The sequence below is a fragment of the Capra hircus genome, chromosome 12 (assembly GCF_001704415.2).
Source record: "Capra hircus breed San Clemente chromosome 12, ASM170441v1, whole genome shotgun sequence".
Lineage (NCBI taxonomy): Eukaryota > Metazoa > Chordata > Mammalia > Artiodactyla > Bovidae > Capra > Capra hircus.
Genome location: NC_030819.1, coordinates 19,570,719 through 19,586,810, shown reverse-complemented (window position 1 = coordinate 19,586,810; position 16,092 = coordinate 19,570,719). Strand labels below are relative to the sequence as shown.

At 38.7% G+C, this 16,092-nt stretch overlaps 1 protein-coding gene across 2 annotated transcripts in view; it reads left to right on the top strand.

Moving 5' to 3' along the window:
• GPC5 (glypican 5) overlaps positions 1–16,092 on the top strand; it is a 1,608,220-nt gene that overhangs the window by 759,567 nt on the left and 832,561 nt on the right. The gene's annotated exons all lie outside the window — the stretch shown is intronic.

The following is a 16,092-nucleotide window of genomic DNA, read 5'->3' as shown; positions in this document are numbered from 1 at the left end:
CCACTGGAGACTCCTGGACACTCATGGGCAAGTCTGGATCAGTCTCTTGTGGGGTCACTGCTCCTTTCTCCTGGATCCGGGTTCACACAAGGTTGTCTGTGCCCTCCAAGAGGCTGTTTCTCCAGTCCTGTGTAGGTTTTGGCAACTCTATGGTGGGGTTAATGGTGACCTCCTCCAAGACAGCTTATGCCAGTCCCAGCTCTGCTGCACCCAGAGCCCCTGCCCCTGCAGCAGTCCACTGTTGACCCTGCAGTCTTACTTCCAGAATAATTAGGGAAATATGTTTTTACTACATTACTTTGAAATGTTACTAAACCATCCTTTGAGTTTCTTCAGTCTTATAGTTGATGATTTTGTCAAGAACTGAAGACAAATATTCCAGAAAAAATAATATATGTATAAAGTTTCTGTTACCCCTTATAGATCTCTATAGACAGTATTTCAGGCCCTACACTGTACATTTGCAAATGGAAGTTTTACAAATTGAAAGCAATATATAGAGTAAAAGAGAACACCATGACCAAATACTGGAATTTTTTCCATGGGTTAATATCTATCTCATTCTTCAGCCTTTTATTCAAAACCATTATCTCTCTTTTCAAAGCATGTATAAGCTAAGGCTCACACCACATTACGCTTGAACAGATTTGTTCCCTAAAATGACTCAGTTCATCCAACACTAATTCTTCCACATTGCTTTTATCCCTCCATACAAATTTTCAGTCTTTAACCTGTTCTGTCCTCATCCCTCCCAGTTCAGCATCAGAATCAGATACCACCCTCCTCTTTCCAAGACTAACTCCTGTATCTTACCTGTTTATTGCAGCCTAGCACTTTACTCCATTAGCTATCCCCCTCCCCCCCCTTTTTTTTTCTAAATTTTATTTCTGTCTTACATGGAAGAGGAAGGACTGGAAAGTCTACATTCAGAACTGCTATGAAGGTTCCTTGGCCATCAGGTTATTTTTTTTGTTTCAGGGACCAAAATCCTGCACCCCCTGCAGTGTAAGCCAGAGTCCCAACCACTGGACTACCAAGAAAGTCCCTAGTTATCACTTTCTGTATTACAGCTGTCAGTTCTTATATTCTGTTGGCTCCAACTTCACATTCGAAATTGTTTCATTTTAAACTTTCTGTCAGCACCAACAGTAATCATACACAAAAATAAAGAATACTACTATTTACTATAGCTGCCATATGTTAGGGACCATGCTAATAATTACAAAACAGTCATGATAATAACAAATCCTTATTTTGATTTTCCAGATATTTCCCTTTTCTTTACATATATCAACAAATGTTTAATCCTGGGAAAAATGCAAGGAAAGCATTACTATAATCCTTATCGGGCAATAAATTAATGATTGGCAAAATTGAGTTTCTGTCCCCCACAGAGAAGACTACAGTGCTGGGAGCTGACCCAGGCCTTTGGACTCTAAAGCCCTTCACTTTTACTTTATTTGCTCTGTCATCACATGAACCTTCTTCATAAACTACTACAATATGGTATTAATTTCCAGCATTCTAATGAAATTTGTTTCTTTCATATGATCATACGACCTCCTGTTCACAGTATTCTAGATACATTTTTTTGTAGGATTAGATACTTAGCACATCTATTCATAGAATCATCTTTCTCCTTTGTATCTCCTTTCTGACTTTCTGGGTGTCCTTGTTCCCCCTCGACTTTCTTGTCTCATTCCTCTGCTCTCACGTCTATTCCTATTGTCCTTTAATGTCACTGTTACCAGAGTCTCTATTCTCAGATCACTTATTTTCTAGAGATGCAAACATTCATTGATCAACTTGAATTTTCAAAAGTTTAATGGCCGTATTTGTGCAGATCACCTCTGGTATATATATCCAGTAAGAAAAAAAAAAAATACATCTTCTTATTTCATTATTTCTATCAGTTGCATGAAGAGAACCTGGAATTCCAGTCATCAAGTCCTCTTTACCTTGCCTCCTCACTATTTTTCCTCCACTCTTCTCTCTATTACCCTGAACTTTTCCATCACCTGATCTTCATAAGCTCTCACCAAAACCTTTGTAGGCATGTGATGCCTAGTCTTCACCTACCCAAGGTCTCGCCTTCAACTGGCCCTCCATCTAAAATCACTGATAACGATTCCTTCCTTTGTACCTTTGTTCACTCTTCTATAATTTATTTTTTGAGAGAAAATCCTGAGACCCAAAACATGAGGGAATTGAGTGATGCTTGAATTAAAGAAATGCATATACTAAAATGTTAAATAGAAATTATAAAGGACCCAGTAAGTGTATTTGTCTGAGGCATGAAAACTTTGTTATGGCTAGGCCTTGGATAAAGGATTGGCAAGAACTGAGAATGAGCAGGAAAGAGTGGCCAGCTTTGCAACTACTGTGAACAATTGTTTAAACTTGATAGAGAGAGGGAGAGCTATTTCAAGCTCTTAGGATAGCAGTGGTATTATGATATTTGTCACTGTAGGCCACACTGACTGCAGTGTGGAAACTGAATTGACAAAAGCGCTTTTAGTTGGTGATTTTGGATTTGTGTTTGGCCAACGGACGGGGAATACAAACCAAGATTCTATTGAGAAAGTCTTGTTGGGAAATCAAGTTTCCTGAAAGAGAGCATCTGTTGTGAACTGAAAAGACATAGAGGTATTCTGAAATTTATTTAGGAGATGAAATCCACATAGCAAGTTGATCAGCAAAAACAAAACAAAAAAGAGGGTATACTAGTTCTGTGGAACAGAAAAGCCATAGACAAATGGCTTTTGATAGTTTCAGGTATGAGATTTGAAGAAAAGAGAAAAATGCTGATTTGAGTATCAAATACATGGAAAGAGAGATACAAACTAAACACCAAGTAATAGAAGGGAAAAGAATATAAAGAAAAAAATTTCTTTTTATTTTTAGTCTTAAGAAGCTGTGCTTATCTATGCTGAGACTTGAGTTTGAATGCAAGACCTTATTAACTGCTAGACAAGAAAAATCTACTCCAAAATAAAGTTTACCATGTTTTGCTGAAATTCTGAAGTGGTCCTTCTGCAGTTTCCATAGATTGTTTTATCAGAGTGTTTTGAGGTACTCAGACATTGACAGTTGGGCAGGCATGGATTTTCCACTAGAAATGGATAAGATAAACTTCTGGAGGAAACAACAACAAAAAAAAGAAGAGTCCCACAGAATGTAAAAAGAAAAATTGGTGCTTGCTATTTAATAGTTTGTAATTTAAATGACAAGGGTCAACAATTTAGCTGTGTTAATTGAAACTGAGCAGTAATAGTCTTAGGCTAATTTTTATGACTAAAGGATAATTGAAGGATAAGAAAGCTGTAGACTTGACCTCAATGTTCTAACTAATAATTCATCACTCTTGTATTTGTGAATGTATTTTACTCAAAGAAGGGGATGGGAATTCTGAGGCTGTGGATTACTTTTGGCTGCCTTTGCATGCTATGGAGAAGGCACCCCACTCCAGTACTCTTGCCTGGAAAATCCCATGGATGGAGGAGCCTGGTAGGCTTCAGTCCATGGGGTCACTAAGAGTCGGACATGACTGAGTGACTTCACTTTCACTTTTCTCTTTCATTCATTGGAGAAGGAAATGGCAACCTACTGCAGTGTTCTTGCTTGGAGAATCCCAGGGACGGGGGAGCCTAGTGGGCTGCCATCTATGGGTCGCACAGAGTCATACACGACTGAAACGACTTAGCAGCAGCAGCAGCAGCAGCAGCAGCAGCAGCATGCTAAGTCACTTCATGTCCAATTCTGTGTGACCCTATGAACTACAGCCCACCAGGCTCCTCTGTCCATGGAGTTCTCCAGGCAAGAATACTGGAGTGGATTGCCATGCCCTTCTCCAGGGGATCTTCCTGACCATTTTGCCTATTTTATATTCAAATTTGAGCATTTTCCCTCAGTACCCTAATTTTCGGAAACAGAGCTTTTCTTAAGAGTTGTTTTGGTGAAGTTTATTCCTTTATTCAACTGGTCAGAATTTTGTACGTACCATTATATTATATGTGATTCGACTAGTCACTGATATATAGCACTGAATAGAATAGGGTCCTTGCCTTAAAAGGGCTTCCTTTCCAGGTGGAAGAATGCTTCACTTCACATTTTATTTGTCTACAATCAGAAACAGAAACCCACCTTTGGCAGCTTTAATAAGAGGTCCATGTTGACAACCCAATCAATGAATAGTATAGTAATTTCATGATAACATCACAGAGGAGCACTCATTTCCACTCTGCCCTATTTCATGTGTGCCTCTCTTTCTGGTAGTCACAGAATGGCTCCTTCAACAACCCACATTGTTTCTGTGAGCCTGTGAATATGGGAATATGTCAGAGGGCACATGGCATGTGATAGCTGAGATTTCTCTTTCCCCATGATCATGCCCAGAAGGCTTTTATTCATATCTCATGGTCACTGGTCTATCAGATCACATGACCCTCTTTAGGTACCAGAAAGCCTGGGAAATCAGTATCTTTAGTCAGGCACATTGCTGACTCAAATACAACAAGGTTCTATAAATTAGAAAATAAGAAGAGAATGAGTATCTGTTGGCAACCAGGTGTTTCCACCATGATTGATAGATTCATCCTTCCCCAAAACAGTAACCACAACACTGTGAAATAAGTAATATTGAGAGATGGTGTACAAATTCTGAAAATACACAGAGATACACAGATGGTTGTCACTTCAAATAATTTTTCTCAAAGGAGGTGATTCTTATGATGAGTTTTATTTGTTAGCGATTTTTTCAGGTGGACAACAATAGGGAATATCAATACATGAAAAAGGATCAGTATGAAGAAATGCCTTAAAGTAAAAATGAACCTTGCCAAGTCAATAAAACTGAAGCATACTGGTGCGATGAAAAGAAAAGTTCATTGAAGGGATGATGATAGGAAACAAGTTTCTATATATGCAGTGCTAAGTGCTTTGAAATTATTTGTAAAGACAGTGAGAAATACTTAAGAGTCTTATCCTAAAATTTCATAATTAGATGGATTAGAGAGAATGAGATTCAGGACCATAGCATTAATCCAAGAAGAGACATCACAAGGGCAGTGTCAGAGATCTGAAGAAGATATTTCTAAGGAAAACAATCAACTGTATGTTACTGGAATTTGAATGTAGGGTGGCCATTATGTTTTAAAGAAACAGAGTTGGTATTGTCTGGTGAATATCCAGGGTATCAACTTATTAGTCAAAATGAAATGCTTGTGGATAAGATCACTCAGAACACATCATGAGAAAATAGAAAAACACAAGCCAGTGTAGTGAGGATAATATCAAAGAGATGGGTGGTGAATAATATACTGTAGGAAAAGGATTAAGAAGTGATGGTCAAAGAAACTTTAGGAGAAAACTTTTGGAAACAGTCTCCCAAATATTAATAGAAATGATAGTTCTTGGAGAACAAAAAAGGAGGGTTGAAGACTACCAAATACAAATGTAAGATCAGGATTGAAACTGCTCATTGAGTTTGAATATTACATAATTATTTATCATCATAGGGAAACTAATTTAGTAAAGCTGAGAAAGAAGATGCAGATGGAAGTTCATTACGAATAAGGAACAGATAAGGAAGCTTATGAATAAGGAATAGATACTACACCCTGAAAACTTAGAGTGATTGAGAGAAAGAGAACAGATGATAAGGAGGAGTCAATGGCTGGATTACAATAGGGTTATCCGTGTGAGTGTGGGTGCACATGCATACATATATACATGTGTGAAAGTGAAAGTTGCTCAGTTGTGTCTGATTCTTTGCGACCCCATGGACTATATAGTCCTTGAAATTCTCCAGGCCAGAATACTGGAGTTGGTAGCTGTTCCCTTCTCCAGGGAATCTCCCCAACCCAGGAATTGAACTGGGGTCTCATTCATTACAGGCAGATTCTTTACCAGCTGAGCTGCCAGGGAAGAATATATATATGTCTGTATATTTGGATCTTAAGAAATTTGAGAGTATCATATTTTGAAGAGACTGTCAATAGAGAAAATGTTGTTTATTCAGATAGAGTAGATATAATTGACAGAAGATTATCCCTGTAAGAAGTTGAGAGGTATTTTTCCATAAGTATGCATGTGTATTTTCATGATGAGTGTTGCAAAACTGATCTTTATAATGAGTATGAATTTGCTCACTTCAACTGCCTATCATAATCAGAATATTTGTTTCATAGCCACCATTTCATGTGTGGGTAACTAAATGAGCAAAGCACTTGTGGATAAGTACGTCATGAGCAAAATTTTATCACTATGAAATGGCAACATGGAAGCTTTTTAATTTCCATTTCAAACTATTTCATTTCATTTTCTCTATGGATATCTTCACTCTTTCCAGGAAATAATAGTAAATACATGAAGGAAAAGAAGAATTTATATCTGATTTAAATAAATATAGTCATTTAAGTGTCAATGGGTTATTTTTATTGTATTGTTTTGTTTTTTGACATGAATATCATTTGTAGTCCTAAAATTTTGTTTGATTTCGATCATCAATGTTTGCTCAATCTTTGGTGTGTATCTCTGCTTGAAGTTGTATTCAAAGGGGAAATAAGTGTCTACCAATATTCCTTATAACAATTATAATATTACCTAAAATATGTCTATTTGTTATTGAATATTTTTATAAGTAGCACTAAAATCTGTTTCAGACATGAGTCTACTTATCAATCAATTGATATGACTTCGCTTCTGTATATCTAAGCCCAGCCATTTGTCTTCACTCAGTTCAGTTAAGTCACTCAGTCACGTCCAAGTCTTTGCAACGCCATGGACTGCAGCACATCAGGCCTCCCTGTCCATCACCAACTCCCTGAGTTTACCCAAACTCATCTCCATTGAGTTGGTGATACCATCCAATCATCTCATCCTCTGTCGTGCCCTTCTCCTCCTGCCTTCAATCTTTCCCAGCATCAGGGTCTTTTCCAGTGAAGCAGTTCTTCGCATCAGGTGACCAAAGTATTGGAGTTTCAGCTTCAACATCAGTCCCTCTAATGAACACTCAGGACTGATTTCCTTTAGGATGGACTGGTTGGATCTCCTTGCAGTCCAAGGGACTCTCAAAAGTCTTCTCCAACACCACAGTTCAAAAGCATCAATTCTTTGGTGCTCTGCTTTCTTTATATTCCAACTCTCACATCCACAGATGACTACCAGAAAAACCATAGCTTTGACTAGATGAACATTTGTTGGCTAAGTTATGTCTCTGCTTTTTAATATGCTGTCTAGTTTGGTAATAATTTTCCTTCCAAGGAGTAAGTATCTTTTAATTTCATGGCAGCAGTCACCATCTGCAGTGATTTTGGAGCCCCTCAAAGTAAAGTCTGCTACTTTTTCCACTGTTTCCCCATCTATTTGCCATGAAGTGATGGGACTGGATGCCATGATCTTAGTTTTCTGAATGTTGAGTTTTAAGCCAACTTTTTCACTCTCCTCTTTCACTTTCATCAAGAGGCTCTTTAGTTCTTCTTCACTTTCTGCCATAAGGATGGTGTCATCTCCATATCTGAGGTAATTTATATTTCTCCCAGCAATCTTGATTCCAGCTTGTGCTTCATCATTTCTCATGATGATTTGTCTTCATACAACAGGTATAATGTAATACAGACAAATGGATTTAAGGGTAGAGTGAAGAAATTTCTGCAAGAGTTATAAACACTTAAAATATAGAAGTTAGACATGTGGTTATATTCATTACTACTTTTGACCAGGTTGTTGTTGTTCAGTCGCTAAGTCATGTCCAACTATTGGCAACCCCATGAACTGCAGCATTCCAGGCTTCCCTGTCCTTCACTATCTCCTGGAGTTTGCTCAAACTCATATCCATTGAGTCAGTGATGCTTTTCTAACCATCTCATCCCCTGTTGCCCCCTTCTCCTCCTGCCTTCAATCTTTCCCAGCATCAGGGTGTTTTTTTCTCGATGAGTTAGCTCCTTGCATAAGGTGGCCAAAGTATCAGAGCTTCAGCTTCAGCATCATATTTTGCTAGATAAATGGAAGTTATTCTTGAGGAGATCAATGCAATAAAGATAATTTTTTAAAAAAGATCAGTTATAAGGAAGTTTTTAAAAAATTATTGTTCAAAGAAGTTTGATATGATCAAGAGAGCAAGATAAGGATTACTTATAAGAAAACATTTGGTATAATAATTGTCTCATTTCTTTCTAAGGCGTGAATAAATACTAAAGGTACTGTAAAACACAGTTCTTCTCTCAAAGTTTCAGTAGTTGACTCTGGGATTGTTATTTATGATTATATTAATGGTCAATCATATGGGAAAGCTGTACACCTGTTTTTAAAAGTATGTTTATATTTTAAAACATATTAAATAGATCACTGCTTTCCTCCTTTCCCTCAAGTAACCACTTAGAAAATGCGTGGCTAGAATAATCAGATTTAGTAATTATTTCCTAATAAAAAATGAATGTCCGTGGAAATGGAGCATTCTCACCTCCTGCTCCATCTCCTATTCTGACATAAACACATAGGGAAGAACCTCCATGGAATGTCATCACTTCCCACCCAACAAGGGGTTCACCAGAGCCAGCACATGAGACTTTGAATACACATATGCACACACATGCATTCGCATACAGGACCTCACTTCAGATCTTCACTGGACATGCTTTTTCCTTCCCCAGGCTTGAATTCCACATAAATTCTATGCACAAAAGCACTTTATACAAAAATATATGCTAAAAAGTTGACCTAATTTTATGTCACATTCTGTATCATTTTTTTCTACATGATAATGCATGTTTATAAATGTCTACATCTATTTATCTTTATAATCTTTTAAAAATTATGTTTTCAAAGTGATTTTACTAAGCAAAAGAACATTTTAATTAGGATATAAAGATTTTAAATTTGACCTGGTTAATCCAGGACCTTTCCCTTGTGATCTCTACCTTCTGAGTACATGATAACAATGCCTTTGCCTTATCCAAGATTATATAAATACCAACTTGTATTTTCATGCATTTGTAGTTCTATTTTTTTTTAACATTTGACTTTTCAATTCATTGGGAAATTACTGTGGTAAAGTTAACTATATCCTACCCACTTGTTTTTGTTCAGTAGCTCAGTCAAGTCTGACTCTCTGTGACCCCACAGACTGCAGCACGCCCGGCTTCCCTGTCCTTTACCATCTTCCAGAGCTTACTCAAACCATCCTACCATCTCTTCTAACTTTAAAAATCCCAACAGTAACCTTTTTCTGAAAATTCCAACCAACTCTTCTACAGAGCATGTTCTCTGATTCTTTGCTATCCAGGAGGAGGATATAGATTCTGCAGCATCTCTCCTCTATATAAGGCCAAGGAAAGATAGCATTTCTTTTAAAAAGTATAGACCTAATCTCCTCCTTTTCCTATGTTTGAATAATTTTCTATTATAACATCAAAGGGCTTCCCTGTGGCTCAGCTGGCAAAGAATCCACCTGCAATGCAAGATACCTGGATTTGATCCCTGGGTTGGGAAGATCCCCTGGAGAAGGGAAAGGCTACCCACTCCAGTATTCTGGCCTGGATAATTCCATGAACTGTATAGTCTATGGGGCTGCAAATAGTTGGACATGACTGAGTGACTTTGACTGTAACATAAATACCACTTGAAGAGTATTATTTGTAGTGGATTTGATGATCCCACTCACAATTTCCTAGGAGTTGTTCATGAGTCTATGGGTGGTAGTGGGATGGGGAAGCAGCTTGGCAGAGCTCTGACGTGGATCTGCATCCCTCCTCACTGACATCCATGACCCTGATTCCTTTCTGCTGTTTGAGGAGCAGTCACTCAAATGGTCATCAAATTGGTCTCTCAAGTGAAACTTTCTCTGAGTCCTGTACAAAGTGAACTGTTAGTTTAAGTGTATTTTTGTGTTCTTTTCCTGTGCCTGAAGGTCATAGTTGAAAAAATGGATGGGAACAAACATCCAGAAAGTTGATCCACATAGCTGTTGCCATAGGTAACTCTTTAATCCTCTTGCTTTCTGCTCTTCTTCCCAGTTCTTATCATCCACAGGGATGTTTTATTGAAAACTGGCTGCCTGTAACCTGGTCATGTGTAGTGAGAGCTGTGGGTCCCTTCCCTCAAGCTAAGCCATCAGGGTGATCCTCCTCCTCCTCCTCCTCCTCAAACTTCTAGAAAGTCATCATAGCTTCAATGGATCAGCTTCTTTTCTTCCCATTCATTGCATATTTACATTGAACTTTTAGTAGGGTTGGGCTTCCCTGGCGGCTCAGATGGTAAAGAATCTGCCTGCAATGCAGGAGACCCTGGTTCAATCCCTGGGTCAGGAAGATCCACTGGAGAGGGAATGGCAACCCACTCCAGTATTCTTGGTTGGAGAAATCCTTGGACAGAGAAGCCTGTAACTCTATATGAAGTGTACAAAGGGAGTCCCCTCTGAAAAGTTTGCTGAGATGTGAGGAAAACACCAAATTACTTGCTTATAGAAGCTATATATATATATATATATATATATCAGTTCAGCTCAGTCAATCACGTCCGACTCTTTGTGACCCCATGAATTGCAGCACACCAGGCCTCCCTGTCCATCACCAACTCCCAGAGTCCACTCAAACTCATGGTCATTGAGTTGGTGATGCCATCCAGCCATCTCATCGTCTGTCGTCCCTTTCTCCTACTGCCTCCAATCCTTCCCAGCATCAGGGTCTTTTCCAATGAGTTAATTATTCCCATAAGGTGGCCAAAGTATTGGTGTTTCAGCTTTAGCATCAGTCCTTCCAATGAACACCCAGGACTTATCTCCTTTAGGATGGACTGGTTGGATCTCCTTGCAGTCCAAGGGACTCTCAAGAGTCTTGTCAAACACCACAGTTCAAAAGCATCAATTCTTTGGTGCTCAGCTTTCTTCACAGTCCAACTCTCACATCCATACATGACCTCTGGAAAAACCATAGTCTTGACTAGACAGACCTTTGTTGGCAAAGTAATGTCTCTGTTTTTTAATATGCTATCTAAGTTGGTCATAATTTCCTTCCAAGGAGTAAGCGTCTTTTAATTTCATGGCTGCAATCAGTTTTCATTCCAATCCCAAAGAAGGGCAATGCCAAAGAATGCTCAAACCTTGCACAATTGCACTCGTTTCCCACGCTAGGAAAGTAATGCTCAAAGTTCTTCAAGCCAGGCTTCAGCAATATGTGAACCATAAACTTCCAGATGTTCAAGCTGGTTTTAGAAAAGGCAGAGGAACCAGAGATCAAATTGCCAACATCCCCTGGATCACGGAAAAAGCAAGAGAGTTCCAGAAAAACATCTGTTTCTGCTTTATTGACTATGCCAATGCCTTTGACTGTGTGGATCACAATAAACTGTGGAAAATTCTGAAAAAGATGGGAATAACAGACCACCTGACCTGCCTCTTGAGAAACCTATATGCGGGTCAGGAAGCAACAGTTAGAACTGGACATGGAACAACAGACTGGTTCCAAATAGGAAAAGGAGTACGTCAAGGCTGTACATTGTCACCCTGCTTATTTAAGTTATATACATAGTACATCATGAGAAACGTTGGGCTGGAAGAAGCACAAGCTGGAATCAAGATTGCCAAGAAAAATATCAATAACCTCAGATATGCAGATGACACCACCCTTATGGCAGAAAGTGAAGAGGAACTAAAAAGCCTCTTGATGAAAGTGAAAGAGGAAAGTGAAAAAGTTGGCTTAAAGCTCAACATTCAGAAAACGAAGATCATGGCATCTGGTCCCATCACTTCGTGGGAAATAGATGGGAAAACTGTGGAAATATATATGTATAATACCATGGGAATTAAGGTTATTTTCATCCAGTTACCTTGTTCAACATTCATCAAGGCTGCAGAAGAAATAAACTCCATTTCACCCTTTGTTAGAGCAACTTTCAACAGATCTCACAGCAAGAGCTTGTGACATCAGTCTAGCTTGGCAGCAACATTCCTTCACAGGATTTACAGCCTTGTAACTATTAAACTAGTTTCACAGATGCAGATGAAGCAGTAATTACTGATTCTAGCATACTGATTTTTAAAGGAAGTTGTATTTGGAGAAACAAGAGACTTAGGTATGTGGAAGCACCCTTTGCCTTCAAGGTGACAGTCTACCTGGGACTGACAGTGAAGGTTTCTGGGTTTGAAAAACAGTGCTGTTACTTGATCAAGGGCTAGTTTTTTTGTTTTCGGCAGCCACAGGCTTTGGGAACTCTGAGGGGCCAGAAGCCTGAAACTTCAGGGAAGACACTGCCTTGAGTCTCTTTTCTTTACCATTGAAGTGTGAAAACCCAGTTCCAAATCTGCTTCCTCTTGGCTTCTGCCTGTGGGCGCTTAATTAGGTGCTTATCCTAACACCTCTCATCATGCTTTCTGTATTGCATTTAATTCCCAAGCCATCATATTTGCCTTTTTTCATAGTTTTTTCAACTTCTCAAAACTTTGCTGTAAATGAGGTCATGCTGGCAGGCACTTTCTCTATAACCTCACCTTCCATTCATTCCAGAAACAGCACCTATTGCTTCTGCTATGGTATGATAGCTTTAATGATACTGGCAGACTTTTCTTCCAGCCTTCTCCTAATCTATAGGAGAGTCTAATTTTTCTATTTTTAGTCATTTAATTTTATTCCCTCCATACATTCCTAAAAGACCAGACCCTCCCACCCTCCTTGCTCCTCTTCAGAATGGTTAAAATATATTGGCAACCAGGCAAACAATTTTTGAAAAATGTTTTATAACACAAATTATTTCCTTATTCCGCTTTGTACACTGAAAATACAAAATACATGGAATATATGCTCTAATCAAGTTGACTGTGCAGAGAAGAAATATTGACCTTCAATACTGGTCTCTTTTGAATCACACATTAAGATACTTTATGATAATTTATGAAACTAAAATGCTGTCATATAATTATCCTTATATAGAAATAACTGATAAAATGGATAGTTGCCATAAGGAAACACACAAATTGTTCCAAAGTAAGTATATGTGCTAATTTGCAAATCTAAGGAAGTTCTTAATTTAAAATTTGCAGCCTGGAAAATATTTGAAAGGCTGTTATATTTTATTACATCCATAATGCTGTTGACTTCATGTCATTTCTGTACCTAGCTTACTAGGCTTTTGGAGACTAAAATATGAAAATAAAAAAGCAAAATCCAGGAGCTAGACTTTCTTCTCATGTTTATTACAAGATTTACCAGGAGCCTGAGTCTCATTTATGTCACCATGGATTTATGTTACAAGTTTAGACTTGCACAAATGTGCCAAAATTTGAATGCCTTGCATATTTTTTGAAAAGCAACTGTTTTATGCAACGTACTGACCTTTAAGTGTTCATTTTGATTGGTTAATGGTTACACCTTTACAGCCCAATCATACTGTAAACAAGGGGGAAACCTGAATATATAAATGTCAGGAAAGTTTAGTGACAAAACTTATAAAACTCTATACTTTCCTCTGACTAAAAATGATTAAAATTTATAAATCTGCCTTCTAAACATACATTTAAGGAATGAAGGCCCTTAAAATGAATTCAAAGCATAAATCTCTGAATATTTTTCCTTAATTTTGTTTCAAATAAACCCTCTTTGTTTGTACCTTTTCAAAAAAATTCAATTGAACATCTTTCAAATTATTGTTTAAAGATGCATGACACTGTGTTCACACAGAGTTACAATGATGACACTGGAAATTCTCAAGGTTTAGGTTTTATTGTTATTTAACTTTATCTAGTTCCCAGAACATGGTGGCTCAACAAATAACAACTGTTCATTTATCAAAATTGAAATCTCAAAGGAAAATAACAGCAATATAAATAAGCATCCAAAGAATGATAGAAGCTGTTCATGCAATAAAATGTCAGTAATTCTTAGAACAGTCTTTCAGAATTATCAGCACTTCCACTTCATTCTGTACATGATGGAAAAGAAAGTTCTCTTTGGCCTAGAATCATTCTTAAACTCAGCTAAGAAAAATCCCAAATGAAAAAACAAAAACAAAAACAAAAAACTGGGACTTGCAACCGTATGAGCAGTCAAGTCACATTGTTCAGGAGCACTTGTTGGTAGAAAATGTCTAGAAGAAGGCCCTTTTACTTGAAATTTCATAGGAACAGAGAAAATAACATCCAAAGAGGAGAAAAAAGACAGACGAGGCAGGGGTTTTGTTTTTCCAGGGGGCTTCCCTCATAGCTTAGCTGTAAAGAATCTGCCTGTAATGCAGGAGACCCCAGTTCTATCCTTGGGTTGGGAAGATCCCCTGGAGGAAAGCATGGCAACCCATTCCAGTATTCTTGCACGGAGAATCCCCTTGGACAGCGGGAGCTGGTGGGTTACAGTTCATGGGGTCGCAAAGAGTCGGAAACGACTGAGCAACTAAGCACAGCACAGCACATGTTGTTCCAGAAGCCCAGGTGAGGAGGAGAACTAGAGGTTAGTTGTAGAAAGCAATTAACACTCTTAAGAGTGAGAATGGGGAAAGTGGAAAGTTAATCAATTCTCTAGAATGAGTGAGAATAGTCACGTGTGTCAGTGTTATACAAAATCTGGAGGATCTGGCTTCGGCAAACAGAATGTCTCCACTATATGCATGAATCATGTGCATGTCTGGTGTCAAGGAAGAAAAACAAATCACTGCATGTCCCAGTGTAACTCTGGGGATGAAGGGTGATATGAGAAAATTGTAGAGACCATTGCTCTAAGTGATAGAGCTTCATTTATGTATTTTAAGAAGAAATATAGCATCATAGTGGGAGAGGAAAGTGGTAATTACCTGGAATGACATCGTGGTTTTTGGTGTAGTTCCCAGTGATCTTAACCACCTAGAAATCATGCCCTGGGTGATTTCTCCCCTTTAATGGGGGCTGGACCTAATACTTTGCTTCCAATGCACAAATTATAGCCATAGTAATTGGATTTTACTTCTATGATTTAGTCAGTTCAGTTCAGTTCAGTCGCTCAGTCGTTGAGACTCCATGAATTGCAGCACACCAGGCCTCCCTGTCCATCACCAACTCCCAGACTTCACTCAGACTCACATCCTTCGATTCGGTGATGCCATCCAGCCATCTCATCCTCTGTCATCCCCTTCTCCTCCTGCCCCCAATCCCTCCCAGCATCAGAGTCTTCCAGTGAGTCAGCTCTTCACATGAGGTAGCCAAAGTACTGGAGTTTCAGCTTTAGCATCATTCCTTCCAAAGAACACCCAGGACTGATCTCCTTTTGAATGGACTGGTTGGATCTCCTTGCAGTCCAATGGACTCTCAAGAGTCTTCTCCAACACCACATTTCAAAAGCATCAATTCTTCAGTGCTCAGCTTTCTTCATGGTCCAACTCTCTCATCCATACATGACCTCTGGAAAAACCATAGCCTTGACTAGACGGACCTTTGTTGGCAAAGTAATGTCTCTGCTTTTGAATATACTATCTAGGTTGGTCATAACTTTCCTTCCAAGAAGTAAGTGTCTTTTAATTTCACGGCTGCAATCACCATATGCAGTGATTTTGGAGCCCCCCCAAAATAGTCTGACTCTATTTCCACTGTTTCCCACCTATTTGCCATGAAGGCATGGGACCAGACTTCTATGATTAGGTTACAAAAAGTCCATGACCTGCATCTTGCCCTATCAGTCTTCCCCTCTTGCTGGCACTCTCTCCTGCCCTCTTGCTTCCTGGGGATCGTAAAAGGAACTGCCTTGAGAGATGCTTTATGGAGAGTCTCACATTCCAAGGAACCAAGCTAGTCTTCAGTCCAACAACTCACAAAGAACTAAATCTTCCAACAACCATGTGAGTGAACCTGGAAATGAAATCTTTCCCTGTCAGGCCTTGAGATGACTGTCTTTAAACAGCTGCCATCACACATAAACACACACACATGTACACACACAAATAATCATACACACACACACACACTCCACCTTTCCATTCCCTTTGTTGGTATCCTGCTGGTTCAAAGCTGAATTGACAATATAGAAGGGGGCTCAGTGCTGAGAGATGGCTCTGATTTAGCAATCTCCTTCCTCTCTATTTCTTTTATTGTGGTTCCAATTCTTTTTTCTTTTTTAATTGGGTAGTTACTTATTATTTAAT